Source organism: Coffea arabica, chromosome 10c (assembly GCF_036785885.1).
Source record: "Coffea arabica cultivar ET-39 chromosome 10c, Coffea Arabica ET-39 HiFi, whole genome shotgun sequence".
In the NCBI taxonomy this organism is placed as follows: domain Eukaryota; kingdom Viridiplantae; phylum Streptophyta; class Magnoliopsida; order Gentianales; family Rubiaceae; genus Coffea; species Coffea arabica.
In genome coordinates, this window is record NC_092329.1 from 13,705,391 (window position 1) to 13,721,994 (window position 16,604).

Here is a 16,604-nt window from a genome sequence, read left to right on the forward strand (position 1 = left end):
TCCCTGGATCTTTCAATTTGGGTGGCAATTTGTTTTGTATGATTGCACTACATTCTTCTGTTAATGCAATTGTCTCACTGTCTACCAACTTCCTTTTCTTGGTCATTATCTCCTTGAGAAACTTCGCGTACGAAGGAATCTGCAAAATAGCATCCACAAAAGGAATGTTAATATGTAATTGTTTAAAAATGTTGACAAATTTCTCAAATTCTTTGTCATTTCTTGAAGGTTTCAATCTTTGAGGGAATGGCACCGGTGGAGGAATTGGTGTTGCATCTTCCATTTGCAGTTCATTTTCCTCTATCTTTTCTTTCCCTTTTTCTTCCTTGCTTCCCTCTTTTAACTCACTCAATTTCTTATTCTCTCTTTTTTCAAACTCTCTTCCACTTCCAACTACTGGCGGCTCAACTAATTCCTTACCACTACGGAGGGTTATGGCCTTCACATGCTCCCTTGGGTTCACTTCAGTTTTGCTAGGTAAATCCCCTTGATTGCGATTATTAACCGCATTGGCAATTTGGCCTAATTGGACCTCAACATTCCTGTACATATTAGTGAGTTGGTCCATTCTTCCCTCAATTCTTTCAAACCGTTGAGTAGTGGCACTAGCTAACTTTTCAATTTTATCATTTGATGCATTGGCTAGCTTTTCGATTGCCAATTCCCAAGCTGGTTTGGACTCATGCAGTGGTTGCTTTTGTTGAAAACCTGGTGGATTAACTGGTCTTTGTTGGTTCCCTTGATCTTTCCATCCAAAATTCGGGTGATTACGCCATCCTGGATTATAAGTATTGGAGTATGGATTGTTTTGGGGTGGACGGTTGTAATTGTTGAGATATTGAACCTGTTCACTGCTAGAACACATAAAATCATCATGATCTCCGCCACAAATGGTACAACTTGCAACAACTACTCCTTGATTAGAACTAGAACCAACTTGCCTATTAAGCATCTTAACCACATTATCCATTTTTGCACTTAACATATTCAAGGTATCTACTTCAAGCATACCTGCGGTTCTCCTTGAATTACCTCGTTCGTTTGCCCATTGGTAGTTGTTAGCAGCCATTTCTTCGATCAATTGCTGAGCTTCCTCAGCTGTCTTTCCCATTAAAGCTCCTCCCGCTGCTGCATCTACATGTGTCTTTGTTGGATAGGTGAGACCATTGTAAAATGTTTGGACTACTAGCCAATCGGGTAGACCATGATGAGGGCATCTTCTTTGCAATTCCCGATAACGCTCCCAAGCTTCATACAATGTCTCTCCTTCCTGTTGAGAGAAACTTGTTATATCCATTCTCAATTTAGCAGTTTTTCCAGGTGGAAAGAATTTATTAAGAAAAGCCTTAGCTAATTCATCCCAAGTAGTAAAAGTATTTGGAGGATGAGATTGTAGCCAAACCTTAGCCTTGTCCCTTAGTGAAAATGGAAACAATCGAAGTTTAATCGCATCTTCACTAACACCATTAAACTTAATTGTATCACAAATTTCAAGAAATGTTGACAAGTGAGAATTTGGATCCTCAGTAGCATTACCTCCATATTGAGATTGTTGTACCATTTGAATCAGTGATGGTTTTATCTCAAAGTTATTAGCGTTTACCGTTGGTCTTACAATGCTAGTTTGAGATCCTTGTGCTCCCGGTAAAGCAAAATCTCGCAGAATTCTCCTATTCGATTCATTTTCTGCCATTTCTTCCTCAAATTGTAATTCTATCAAGATATCTTCTATTGGCTGCCAAACCTCTTGTTCCTCTTGATGTGATGTATTCCTCCTTTGTCTGCGTAATGTTCTTTCAATTTTCGGATCGAAATGTACAACTCCTCGATTTGATCGGTGCATACACTACAAACAAAAACAAGAGAAAATTTTTATACTTTTAATTCAACAACTTGAATAAAGATAATGAAATTTATCTAAATTAATAGAGATGATGAGGCCCTAATATTGCCGCTCCCCAGCAACGGCGCCAAAAACTTGACGGGTATTTTTTTTTTGTATCAATGCAAGTTTAATTCCGATTTTACACCCGTTGGACTGCAAGTATACAGGTCGCAATTGTAGTACAAGATGTGTATCGGGTCGATCCCACGAGGAGCAATTCAAACAATTACTAAGCCCTTATTTTCTCTATTATTTAGACTAACAATTAATTTGAGCAGAGAAAATCTAATGCTGTAATCTACAAATCTGGTATATAAATCTAGTTTAACAGATGCTGAATGCAATTAGAGAAATTTCACTTAAGGAAGATTCTAGGGATGTAGATTCCACTTATGGCATAAACAACACAAATGAATGGATTTACTTCTTGCTATTATTCTTGCTTAACCAGAGATTCATTTCCAAAGTTTCCAAGTCTCATTTTCATGATGAAATGGCCTAAAGCAATATAGATTTCCCTATTTTCATGGTGAAATACTACTACTACTTTGTTTTATTTCATGAAATGCTAAGTAATCCACCTAAGTGTATCTCTATTTTCATGAACATACAACTCAAGCTCTACTCATGTGTTTCTATTGTTATTACCAATTCTCATTGAACAATAACAACTATAACCAAACTATTGGTGATCAATCAATAGCAAGTAATCACAGCTACACGAGTAGACAAGTTAATACAAGATATAACAAGTGTAAATCACATTCAATTTATACTAATTAGCCATAAGTTTCATCTACTCCCTAGATGAAGAAAGTTAGCTACTCATGTATGATTCAACAATCAGAATCACAAGTTTATTGCTGCAAAACATCATACAGTACAAGTATAAGAAAGATAAAAGAAAGCTTAGCCAACTGAAGGTGAAGCTCTCTAATTCCTGCTATGCTCTTGCACAATCTGATTACAAGTGAAAAACTCCAAAGACAAAGTGCTTCTCCAAGAACTCCTAACTAGAGAGAAACTTAGATACAAGAAAGAAAACTAGCTACGTATGGTAATGCCAGGCTTCTCCCCTGCTTTCTGCATAAAATGTGGTCAAAATTTCATTCCTCTCACTTCATAATTTCCTCCACTCAGATTTTGTAAAAGAAGTCAAAGATATGATGTTTCCTTTTTGCCCACACTCATTTGGTCTTCTCTTTTGTTGCAGAAGCATGTGCCACCGATTTCTGTCCCTCAAAATATCTGGAAAAGTTGTGAGAAAGGTAAAGAAAAACGGCTGTTGCACTTGCTGAGGAGAGAGACAGATCCGAGTCTCGGATCCGAGGGCTGAAAATGGATCCGAGCTCGGATCATGGGATCCGAGGACTTCCCATGATGGATCCGAGGTCGGATCGTCCTGATCTCGGATACACTCCGCCAGAAGTACAGACGAGGGGTCGGATCCCTCTTGTACACACGGATCCGACCTCGGATCCGTGTTGAGCATTTTTCCAGTTTTTCACTTCTTCCCTTTTTCTATATTTTTGCTCCCAATTTCTTGTGTACTTTGTCCTCTGGATGACCCTGACATTTCTTTCAACTTGTGCATGAATTTCATACATCAATTACCTTCACAATTTCACAAAATTAACGCATTAATCCACTCATTTATCAATTTCTGAACCCTTAAACAATATTTAAGCAATTATCACCAAAAGAGTTCAAATATGGCTTTAATCTTCTCAAAACATACCAAAAATTCATGCCAAATTCGTACAAAATGTACGTTAAATATTCACTTATCATTGGTTCACTACGAGAGTAAATTTCACCTACACGAGGAAATTACTCCATAACTAATCAAGATAATAACATTCACTTAACTGGTTACTTCACTTGCAAGAATAATAAGGAATTTCATACCGTTAGGAGTTTTCTATTGTATTTTTGTTATTTTTATAGTATAGATTTAATTTCTTGTACTTATGATAGTCTAAATAATAAAGGAATTCGAAAAATATCGATAATTGACAATTTTCCCTGTGGGATCGACACCTAATACCCCTGTACTCAATAAATGACTCGTATACTTGCAAAAAATCACGTGTGGGATATTTACGATTTTATAAATGTAAAACTTCATTCTGGATGAGTTAATTGATATATGTATACCCCGTGCTCGTCACCCATCATAAGTTAGCTAGTATTACATAAACTGAAAAAATTATCGCAGAAAACCACTAATCATCTGGAAACTACTCACCCCACCATGTTACAGTTGAAACTGGACTGAAGAGCAGTCATCCGATAAAGATTGTTCAGTACAATAGATGGTGCGGAACCCCTCTTAAGCTGGAGAAAGAAATGAGAGAAGTTTCTTAATCTCAATTTAGCATAAGGTTCATAGTCATTAGATCAAACAAAAAATGCATGGCTCCAACAAATCAAAGCTAAAGACATTAATGATAAACTGATTAATACCTCAATAACAATCCGCATTCCAGAACGATCGCTCTCATCACGGATATCACTGATACCTTCTAATTTCTGAAACAAGAAAACATGAGAAAAGAGGTAAAGCCTGATTCTGTCCCCAATTCCAACAGAGACAAATAAATCAATAGCACAAGAGCCCCAGCCATCTGCTCTTAGCTCATGTTGGGAACCTTCTCTATGCTTCTTGAATGTAAGGGTGAAATCTAACATAAACCATTACAAAAGCAAGATTACAGCAATAGATGTCCAAAGTTAAACCAAGGCTTGACAAGGAACCACTTCTAGTATTGATACGCAATCATGCTGTATAAAGACATAGTCACTCCAAAAAATCCTGGAAAGAAGAAATTTTATTTCTCAAGACATGCTTCACAATTATTCTCCTAGTAGTCCCAAATAATAGTCTGCATAATATCGATCAAATTTAAAATTCTGCAGTCCTAGTCAAACATTTAGTTTACAAAATCGTAGCAAAATCATACAAGTGAGCGCACGTCCTGACATTTAAATTACCAAAACTGAACCAACTGTATGTGGGTTCCAACATGTAAGACCAAAACTATTTTGAGCGGACCAGTTTAAAGGTTAAGTTCCATGACATGCAAGAAACAGCTTTCCTTAATCGTAGAATTTGAGCCAAGAAAGAGCTGTAACACAGAAATATGGCAAGTCTTTAATATCCACATGGTAGAGGCAGTCCCTGTATTTATTTGAGGCTTTACTGTTCGAGAAAGGACTAGCAAGAGAACCCTAAAGGTGATACACCTCAGATTAGAGTAAGTGAGGAACCCGTAGTGATCACAAATCATCTCACTAGATATACTCTCACAAATTACTAGTAAATGGGACTGTACAATTTCCCTCACTTGCCAATGAGACCATTGCACGAACAAACTATTCCCTGGACATTGTTCAGTGATAGTTCGCATGAAATTATCTAAACCTTGTAGACCAGACAAAGAAAGTAAAGGTATTTCCAGATTGAAAACTGAAATAATACGTCCGTATTTAAGAGTGGAAATAAATGGGAGAAGGTATAATCAAGATGAAAGAGAAAATATATGATATGCTGTCAGACCATTGATCTTGATTGAAATTACGGAACCATCAGAAAATCATAAAAAAGGAGAAGAAAAGGAACAAAAAGAATGGAATATAAGCATCAAAATACATTTACTCCGAGGTAAGGACCAGGACAATTAAGGGAAGAATGATGATTGCTCCAAAAAATGCAGATTTTAAAGATAAACAGATTGCTTTTGAGGAAAACAAAGATGATACCTTATTTTCTACAAGATGGGCAATGTTCTCAACCAAAGAAGCTTTATTGGTCTGATACGGGATCTGTTTCATTAATCAAAGCAAGGAAAAAAAAATTAACACACGATAAGTATACTGCTACTATAATTCAAAAAGTGCATAGATATTATTAGGGTTAAAAACAAAAAAGTCCCCTGTGCTAAACCTAATATACAAATAAGCCCCCTGTGGTTTCAAAATATACAACGCGACACCTCGTGCTTTGAACTAAGTTGTAACACTGACGGAAATCGGTAAAATTAACAGGAACTGATAAAAGGACCAAAATGCCCTTGTATAATACCCAAAAGGCAATTGAACGGACTCATTTCTTCCCTTCAAACCCTACGAAGAGAGAGAGAGAGGGGGGGGAAAGCGAGATTTTTTTGACGTTTTCTTGTATAATGTCCAAATTGACGTCTTCTTGCAGATTTTTTTTCCCCGCACATTGTAATTGATGGAAAGTTGAAAGTCTAGTCCCTGCTTTATGCTCCTGGCACAGTTGTAAAATCAGAGAACATTTGAACTCCTAGTAGCCGTCTCTTTAATTTCTCCGGTTGCTGTTATTGTGAAGCTGAGGACATTCTTGAAACTGTTGCAAAGTTCAGCTGCTTCATTATCTTGTTGGACCCAGGCTTCGATGCACCAGTAGTTACTGAAATCTTAATTTGAACTCCTTTTGAGCACCATTAAGTGAGTCTAATATGCTACCACTCGCATGCCGGATTCTCCAACGTGGAAAAAATTTTGACTTGGCTTAAATGCAGATGAAAGAGACGGCTTCTAAAGCCCCTTCTAGCCTGGAACGAGAAAGGGAAATGATGTAATGATACTCTTCACTCCATATATATAGATGGCGCGTGCAATGTTTTATTGGGGGCTAAGGGGTACAATAGGAATATTTGCTAAAAATTAAGTATAAAGAATCTGTTTTTAGCTTCCAGTACATCAGTCCCGTTAAATTTACCGATTTCCGTCACTGTTACAACTTAGTTCAAAGCACAAGGTGTCGCGTTGTATATTTTGAAACCATAGGGGGTTTAGTTGTATATTAGGTTTAACACAGGGGTCTTTTTTGTTTTTAACCCATATTATTAAGGATAAGAAAAAAAAAACCTCTTTTATAATAATTGCTGTTTTCTTGGTTTTGGAATCAAGAGTTTCAACATCAGTCTTTCCTCTTACAATTACACGTCCCCTCCCCGTTCAATATGCTTTTAAAATTTTTGAAAACATACATTCATTTCAGAATATTAAAAAAGTTAATGTTTGCATGGTACACATACATAAGCTAGAACACGCACGAGACAGCAATGAAATAAGACAAGAAGACCCTACCCGATGTTACCCATTATTGTTCCGCCTGTTGGGAAGTCTGGTCCAGGTATGTACTCGAGCAGTTCTTGTAGCTGTCACAGAGTGGAGAGGACGACCATAATGAGATCAAATAGATGTAGCAATACCCATTATCAACTTTCTTCCAACCATAGCCCAAGTTTGAGACCAACTGTAAGAGATAAAAAGCTTGAATTCAACAATATAATCAGCAAATATGTGATCAAAACCCTATAACTCTACGTCTTACCATCCGTTCATATTTAAGCATCTAAATTAAACTCATTTACCAGAAAATTTTTCTGCTCAAATCAAATAAATTATACTCTTCGTACTCAAATCCTGTTCACTCCATGTAAACAAATATTCCCACACGTCTAATATTGTCGTGTTTAGGATTACCGTAGGATGCAGGCACCATTGTCCCAGCTTTGCAAATATAAGAACAAACTTCATTTAAAAAAAGATGATGTTCAATTAAAGTTCATTCCCTTTCCAGTTTCCTACAAATATTGGTTGCAATGTAACACATCTAAAAATGTTTTTAACCACCTCATTCAAGTAGTTCAGTTAAAGTTCATTCACTATGTTTCCTGAAACAAACATTAGAATTCAGTTAAAAGCCTGCTTTCACTTTTTTTAACACCAGCTAAATTCTACCTTTTTAGCCAAAAGGCCTATTCCAGATTGTTTAAATTCAGCTGATTCTAGCTTCTCTGCCTTGGAATGTTCTCAATTGCTTTTGACATTCAACTTCAAATTAACTCTAGCTCGAGAAGCTGATTCTTAAAGGTAGTCAACGGTAAACTTTTTCTAGAGAATTTTTGACTGTTCAAAACTTCAAAAACAAAGAAAGCTTCTAGCTCTGTATGGATTAGCGCATTTGGAAAAAAGTAGATTTTCAAATACAAATCTATAGTAACACCCCAAAAACACCTCAAGGACCCTCCAAATACAACTAATAAAGACACCAAAAAATAAACTCTACAAAAAGCATCACCACCCCAGCCACCCTCTTTGTCTACCACCAACCCGCCCCCCCCCCCCGGGTGCACCACCCTTCTGCAGCCACCCCTCCTCCTCCCCTCTTTCCTCCTTACCTTGTTGGTAATAGTTTGTAATGAGTATGTTGAAATCCATTGTCCCACATTGAAAGAGGATAAAGTGCATGTTGCCTATATATGAGTCATTGTCCTGTTCCTTTACAAACTTGTTCCAAGATATTAGTTTGGAGGGAAGGTTTGGTGGGAAACTTATTTCAAGATATATAAAATCTTGACAAGGGCACTTGGGGCACCCTGATAGGGTGTCAATCAGAGGTAGTTAATGGCGGTTGGCGGTTACATTTTGCAGGTAGTTAATGGCGGTTGGCGGTTACATTTTGCAGATATATCTGTTAATTGGCTAACTACCTAAACACCTATTCAATAAGGATTGCATCCTCTGATAGTGCCTTGGACAGGTGCTTCAATCCTTTTAAATAGTAGGATTTCGACAGAATTAAATCACTTTTTACTTTTCATTTGATAGTTCTTAGACTTTGTTGTATCCTAGAGGTAATTTGTCTAATAGAGGCAAATAACACCTTAAGGAAAGTGCTTTCACGCCTCAAAATCTCTGTATTTGTCTAGTATAGTTTCGTTATTTACAGAATTTTTCAACAATCTTAAGGTGTTAATCTCAACAATGGAGTCAAGTTCTGAATCTGCGTTCAAAGTGATGAATCAAGACTTCGTGAAGTTGGACAGATTCGACGGCACTAACTTCTCCCGTTGGAAGGATAAGATGATGTTTTTCCTGACTCCTTCCCTCCCCTTCCCTCTTCTCTCCACCCTCCTCTCCCCTGTCATTGGAGGAAGGGCGAAAGAGGGAGGAGGAAGGAGGGTAGCAGCGAGGAGGTAGGGGATACGGGGTGGCGGGAGGTTGAGATAGGGGAAGGAAGAAGTATAACTTTTAAAATTTTAAAAATACCCCAAAAAATTCAAAATTCTAAGGACACCCCCAGACCATACTATACATATGTTTTCTGCAATTACATCTATAGTAAAGTTGTAAAAAACACCACCAAGAAATCTAATGCATTCAACTCTTTAAACCTTCTTACGTATTCACTTTTCTTCTTTCTTGAGACTGCAAACCAATTCTAGTCCTGAGCCTATCTTCACTATCCTATTGATAAGAATGATATGAGGCCAAAAGGAAACATAATAACGGAACAAAGAAGTTTTCTACAGCAAAGGACAAACAGACAGCATAAGTTAGAAAACTATAAACATACCGTGGCTTCTGGATTATGGATCAACACAAACAGTGCATCTACCAACTCTGCAAGATTATGTGGAGGTATGTTTGTTGCCATTCCAACCTGACAACATATTGCTTATGGAATCATATACAAACACACTAATAAGAGGTCATCATATGCATAGGTAAAATGCCTCTTTCACACTATAGACCACTAGACCAGAAATAGATTAAAAATTGTGAAAATAGACATCAAAAAACACGACATCCATAAGCAAAATATATCACCGCTATCCCAGGGAACCATTCAGCAACAAGTTAGGAATCCGGGCAGGAAGTAATGATGGTTCCTTTTGCGAATTATAAAAATTTGGAAAAAAAATCAACCTGCAGAAATGGTATACATAGTAAAGAAATATGATCACTACACGCTATAGAAAGCCTACAAGATTGGATGTTCAAGGAGAAAAAGTACTGACAGTATCTTGATCTAGATCAGCTAATAACATTGCCTCTGTAAGTGCCTGAAGGTACAAACTCATGATGATAAATACAATTTTAATTTCAGTTTTACTTTAATAAAACCAGAAAACAATCAAGGTAATTATGTGAGTAGTGCAAACTCAATAATCATAGGCACATTTAGAATTAGCACTGATAGAATTTTCAGGACGGAAAACCTAGCAGACATTTCCATCTTGTTAAATAGGAGGTGTACAAATCAGCCAAAGAAGAAGATTCGAGAAATAAAAACATTTATTTAAAAAAATAAAGGACTTCCATTTCTCTACCATTAATAACTAAAGAAGAGGAAATCGAACAAAAGAAAAGTAATTACAACACATTCCTTGAACTCCACTCAGATCCTGAAATTGATACTTCAAGAAAAATGCAGAGAAACTCTAACAACTCTTTTCCAAGCAAGTTCAGACAAACTTTTCAGGGCATGCTAAGGTCCAGAAAGATAATATCACACAAGAAATGAAATATAAACCTACTTCCAGCTGGCACTCGGTATAACGCATTGCAGCAGGAGGATCAGCATCAATAGAACCAAAATTACCATGCCCACGAATGAGTGGGCATCGCAAGGAAAAATCCTGGAGACACATAAACAACAATATAAGGAATTAAAAAACCAACGCAGAGAATAGAACAAGAAGAATTGATAGAAAGCAAATCCCTTTACAATCTACAACCCAGAATTACATAACCCCAAGTTTCAGAAAATGTGATGCACCGACTTCCACTACATATGCAAGCAGGATAGAAAACACACGACTACAAGACTAAAAGTCCTATAATTTGCTTGCAAAGATAATAAAAGAAAGACGATGATAAAAAGGATGCAAATAAATCTATGTTCAAAAAGACTGCAACAATTTTTTTTTGAATGCCTTTATCACAGCTCAAGCAAGAAAACACATCTAAATGCAGAACACAATTTTGACTGAACCAAATGTGAGGTCATATTTAGCTGATTGCTAAACCATGTGGACAAATAATGGAGATAACAGTTCTATTAGCGAGTGGCAGAATGTATATTATAAAATGGAAGCAGGCTTTCACCTCAATCCACAACATAACCAATCCATTGAAGAAGCGGCGATAAATTTTGGAATGCAATATTACCAGTGCCATTCGAACCAAGGAATCATACACAGCAGTGTCTCCATGGGGATGAAACTTACCAAGGACCTGTAATTGTATCCAGGATGATCAATACCAAAGAGTCATTTGTCCTTTCAGTCTAAAGAAATAATATATTCAATGCTCCAAAGCCTAAGAAAGTAAATAGTGGATAACCTCTCCAACAACTCTTGCACATTTCTTGTTAGGTTTCCTTGACGGTAGACTCAATTCATGCATTGCAAATCTACAGACAAATACCAAAGCAAGAAACTCAATCAGAAGTCATCTCAGTAACTTAAAATTGTTGGTTCAAAACTTGTGCAGAAGTAATACATTCAACAACAGGAGATTGAAGAAATTCTCAAGTGTAGCATCTATACAAAGAATAATTTTTTTGAATCAATTACATAAGAAAATAGCAGGAAAAATGCAACATCATGGAAGCCATAACATGCAGCTAGTTATGATTAAAAATGAAAAAAACTTTTAGTTATTGACGGCCGAAAAAACCAATCACAGTTCAAGGGATTAATAGTTGCATGCATCATCACGAAATCTATGAGATATACATAATCAGCAGTCCCTTGGGATATCTATCATCATACTATTAAGAAAATATAAGTATTCTTATAGATAATAAATTAGTAAGGATATTCTTATAATAGTTTGCTAGATTTTTACTACTATAAATACTACTTGGTCACTCATAATACGACGGCTAGATGTTTTTTTCCCAAAATACATGTTATCATAGTATCAGAGTTAAAGTCATAAGGTTAGGGTTAAATATCTAGCAAAAGTCCTGTTCACATGATACTGTTCATCACGTACTATTCACGTATTACTATTCACACATACTATTCATGCGTACTGTTCTAGGGTACTGCTCAACACGAATTTTGATTTTTTTTTTTTGTTTAAAGTGCTATTCATTATGACTGAAAGTTTATCAAAAAGTGTCGTGGCGTCTACTAATGTAATGACAATGGTGATGCTTCAAATCACAAATTGGAAGTTGAACGACACTAATTATCAACAGTGGTCAAAGTTGTTAAGATTTATCTGACAGATTTAGGAAAGCAACGACATCTCACAAATGACTCTCCTATGAAGGATAACAAGGGACTAATGTGGATTCAAGAAGATGTCTAAATTCTTGGAGCACTATGAAATTCTATGGAGTCGCGAATTGCTTATATGTGTTTTCATTATGAGACAACAAAAGAAGTTTGGGATTATGTCCGTTTATTATACAGCAGTAATCTTTCACGAATTTATGATATTTTTTTGAAGTATTTTTTGTTGCAACAAGATAATAAGTGTGAGGACCCGAATTTTTATTTTTCATACTTTTATTTTATTTTGCTGTCTTATTTAATTATTTATTTACCTGTTTACTCTGAATAATTTATTTCATCCATTTTAAATCCATTTGCAGGGAACAATATCTCATTTATATTTTTAAAACATTTCGTTAGCGAATTTAATTTTCTGCGATTCGTTTAGCGAGAAATAGCAAATGCACATTTTTCGATGCAAATTCGATCCGGGAGTATATTAATCTTGTAGAATTAAGAATGATTAATAGTAGACTAAGAAAAGTTAACTGAAAGATTAGATGTGAGTGAGTTAAGTTAAACTCAATTAGGAGCACTAATTGCTCACTACTCGGCTGTTGACTTTTGGACACCAAGAATACCTTTATGTCAATCCTTCTTACACCCCATCAAATCACCCAACTACCATCCAAAACCTTTCTTCCTCTCCTCTCCCTTGGTGGACTCCCCTCCCTCATTTCCCCTCAAAAATTTCAGCTCTCTTGTCTTTCATTTTCCTCCAAGAAAACTCTCCAAATTTGCTTCTTTCTTTGGTTCTTCATACAAGCTTGGAAGGTGACTTGATCAAGAAAGAAATTTTGGTGATTTAAGAGCTCAAACCCTAGTGTTTAGTCTTCATCTTGGCAGCAAGGTAATCATCCAAAGAAACCTCAACTTTTCCTCTCAAATCTTAGTAGTAGTTAGTTATAGTTAGTTAGTTGTTAGATTGTTGATGGGTTCACAAGAACCTTGACATTAGGTAGTGGACTTGAAGTGGCTTTGTAGGTAGAGGCCTTGAGGATTTTGTATGTTTAATTGCTTGTTTGATGCTTATTTTGAGAAGATAAAGTTTAATTTTAGTTGGAAAGTTAGAAAAGAAAGCTAGAAGATGAGAGTTGCATGCTGTCCGAATTTTGGCTTGTTGAAACCCTCATGTTAATTCGAATTTTGATGCTATTTTGGTACAATAATGCTTGATACATGTTAGTGGTTATGTGTGTTGAATATCTTCCAAAAAACTTTTCAATTGGTTGTGTTAAAGTAGGATTCAAGTGAGGATGAATTCTAAAAAATTTTTTGATCAGGAGCACAGACCAGTGTTCACGTTTTGGGTCATAAATTTTGTTTGGGAGTTAAAATCGAGTGCTGTTTGTGGTATCCCAAACTAGACTCTGAGAGCTTTCCGTCGGTATAAAATACACCTCCAAATTTGTTTCCTATGAGCCATAGTGAACTAGCAAAGATGACTGAAATTCCTCACTGTTCTCATCCGAGAAACCAGCCTAACTGTAGTTTGTAGCTCGATTTCGCCTATCTTGCAAAATGAATTTTAAGACAGTTTCTTCTAGTGAATTGTAGCCTTTTGAATTTAGTTTTCAACGCCACAAACCACGCTAAATTTTGATTGTATAGCTTTAGTTATAATCAGATTTTGAAACTCTGTCAAGCCTTCAAAACTGGAAATTTCGTAAACAGGTTCCAAAATTCAATTTTCTTAAAACCATTGTATCTTGATGTAGAAAGATTTGAATTGGGTTTCGTTTATTGCATTTGAAACTAGATTTAGAACTCTATTAGTGGTATAAATTTCAAGGGTTTATTCCATTTCTACGAATTTTGCTGAATTTCTAAACTTTGCTGAAATTGCAAGCCTGTTTTGCCCTGTCCTGTCTAGAACAGTGACTTTGAGCTAATATTTGATTGATTTCAGTTGGAGTCTGAGAAAAGTGTCTTCTAGAGAGCTTTAGTTCTTTGAGTCTAGTTTTCAACGGTATAAAGTTTCAATTTTTGGACTTCCGAAACTCGAGATACAATTTTCCCAAATACTGTCGCACCAAGCTGAAAATTTTCTGATTTTAAACAAAGTACTCCCTTAAGCACTCTTAACCTTCCTTTGAGATTATTGGTCCGTTTTAGGACTAATTTCATGGTTGGACACAAGATTCTTTTAGAACTTTAAACTTTCGTTTTAAATCTTGTTTGTTCAACTTCCTTGGTTATTGGCACCCATATTCTTATGCCCTCGATTTACATGAGTTTGAACTTTTAGAAGGGAACGTTTTGACTAGAGTAAATCTTGGAGAATTTTCACTAGTTTGATACTTGAATCTTGGAACCTTTAACCTTGACATTTCCTATGAATATGAATGGAGTTTTGGATGAGTTTTGACTCCATTAGTTTGAAAAATATGAAACGCTCTTTATGTTCAAAAGTTTGGACATGAGATTTGAAGTTTTAAGAGATGAAATCCATCTACCCTTTTTCCCTCGATTTTTGTGTCGAAAGTGGAAATGGTGCTTCTTTTAGAATTGAGATTACGTACCACGAATTGAATCAAAAAATGACCTTTGAGCTCTCTTTGAGCATTATTTCAATGATTTAGTGAGAAAAGCTCTATTAACTTGACTCGAACTTGTGACCTTGAGAGTGGGTAGCAAGAAAATATTTTTCTTTATAACCTTGGTCGAGCACTTAGGTAATTGTGATTTGCATGTCTCAAGTGGTCACGAGAACGTCGAAGAGCTCGTCTGACTTCTTGTTTTGCTCTTGTTTGCCTTGACTTTTGGTGAGTGTCAAGTGCATGTTAAATGCTAATGTGTTTGAAATGATATGTGTACAAGTGCTATATATGATACATGAATTTGCCGAGGCGATGGTGTACTTTATCGCTCTCGTCCTCTCTCTCTCTCATGATTACATGATACTTGTTATATGAATATACATGACTTACACTTGTACATGAATATGTTTTAAGTCATGAGCACTGAGCGGCTAGAAGTATCACTCCCTATTCGAGTGGGAGGTACCGCTCATCCCAACTCAGTGCTATGACCAATTCAAAATCGATTGGAACGTTGTCTCGTCGACCAAATATACTTGTGGGGATGCCCTAAACCATTGGCTAACATTGTAACTCAAGCCGACAAGAGCTTGGTCGAGGAGCTTGGTGAACCTTGGGAAATATTATAGTTTGATCTTTTGAGATCTCGTTTAGCATACTCGAATAGTATCGCCACTTCATATATGTTTGGTTCCAGATCTGAGTGGGTGCTATATTGGATGGAGGAAGTAAGTGGAGCACTACGGTCGTGTTATTGTTTGGGTTGCCGGAAGGTCAACCCCAGATGGCTCAACTTGATCGAGATGTGGAAATTGCTTCCGAGAGCTTGATAAGTTGTATTTTTGCCATTAATTCTATGATTATTTTCCTCTTTTATTATACCAAATATTATTTTAATTGATTGATTCTACTTATATTTGGTATTTGGTACTAATTGTAGGAAGGTGGAGCAAAAAAAGATAAAAGATGTGATTTTTAAAGAGTTTTCTAATTTGAAAGGGTGTCTACGTGGATTATTAACGGAAGATTAGGAGGAAATCTATTTGGTTTCAAAAAGCTAAAAATTAGGAAAATCAATTCCTTCAATTTCGTGGCTACCAAAAGGAAAAAGAAGGAAGTATTAGACTCCTAGTAGGTCTGCTTGGCTTGGCATGAATTTCCGTTTGGCTTTGCTATGTGGGGACCATCGAGAGAAAGCCACGGTGGTGGACCTTTGTATTTGGGCTTTGGCTAATTTGGGAGGAAACAAGACAAAGAAGAGAAAAAGCCGGATCCCGCATGATAAAGACTTCAGCCAGCAACAAATTCGGATCTTCTTTTCACGGCAGAAATAAAAGAGCACAATTGCTTTGTTCTTATTACTTTGTTTCCGGGGCTAGTTGGCCGATTTGGCCAGGAACAATCTTGTAAACCTCAAATAGCTCTTTCGCATGGTTGTTCTCCATTAATGGAGGACTAACCTCCTAATTCTAGTCAAGGGGACAACTGAAGATTTGGTTCAACAATTACTGTGAGATCTAATTTATTTTAATTGTTTTTTTCATTTATTGGTATTCATATGTTTCCTGCTTTTAACCGTTATAGCTCGTATGGATGATTGATTAGTGCGCAATAATTAATTATTCATATAGGCTATTTTGCTAAATAGGGGTAATTGAATCCGTAATTGTTCGTTACCTCTATCCCAATAGCAACTGGTGTAATTGGGTTTATGTCAGGGAAACATACGATCTAATTTAAACAAACCCTCTTAGCGTGTTTGTTAGTTAGGATTGGGCCTTTCTAATTTTTAATGCAATCTAGAAATTAAATCCTACGGTCGTACCTAGGATTGTTTTTGGGTTAGGGAAATAGTTAACGGTCGTACCTTGACTATCGATAAATTAAGGAAGGGTTGGTTGTTTATCGCGTGTATGACAACTATAACCAATCTATTAATAAATGTGGAATTATCTATGAATCGATGATCAGTGCATGAACCATTTCTAAAGTGTAACATTGGCTAGAGTTTCTCTAAGTATTTCTTTTAATTAATTATTTTCTGCATTTAATTTATTTAGTTGTCTTTTA

At 36.2% G+C, this 16,604-nt stretch overlaps 1 non-coding gene and 1 pseudogene across 1 annotated transcript; one reads left to right on the top strand and one right to left on the bottom strand.

Annotated features, from left to right (window-relative positions):
• Window positions 1–16,604, bottom strand: part of LOC113713920 (DNA gyrase subunit A, chloroplastic/mitochondrial-like) — a 113,971-nt pseudogene that overhangs the window by 69,159 nt on the left and 28,208 nt on the right.
• Window positions 1,200–1,306, top strand: LOC113736135 (small nucleolar RNA R71). The gene has a single exon (XR_003459626.1). It is a non-coding gene; the product is annotated as a small nucleolar RNA R71 (small nucleolar RNA).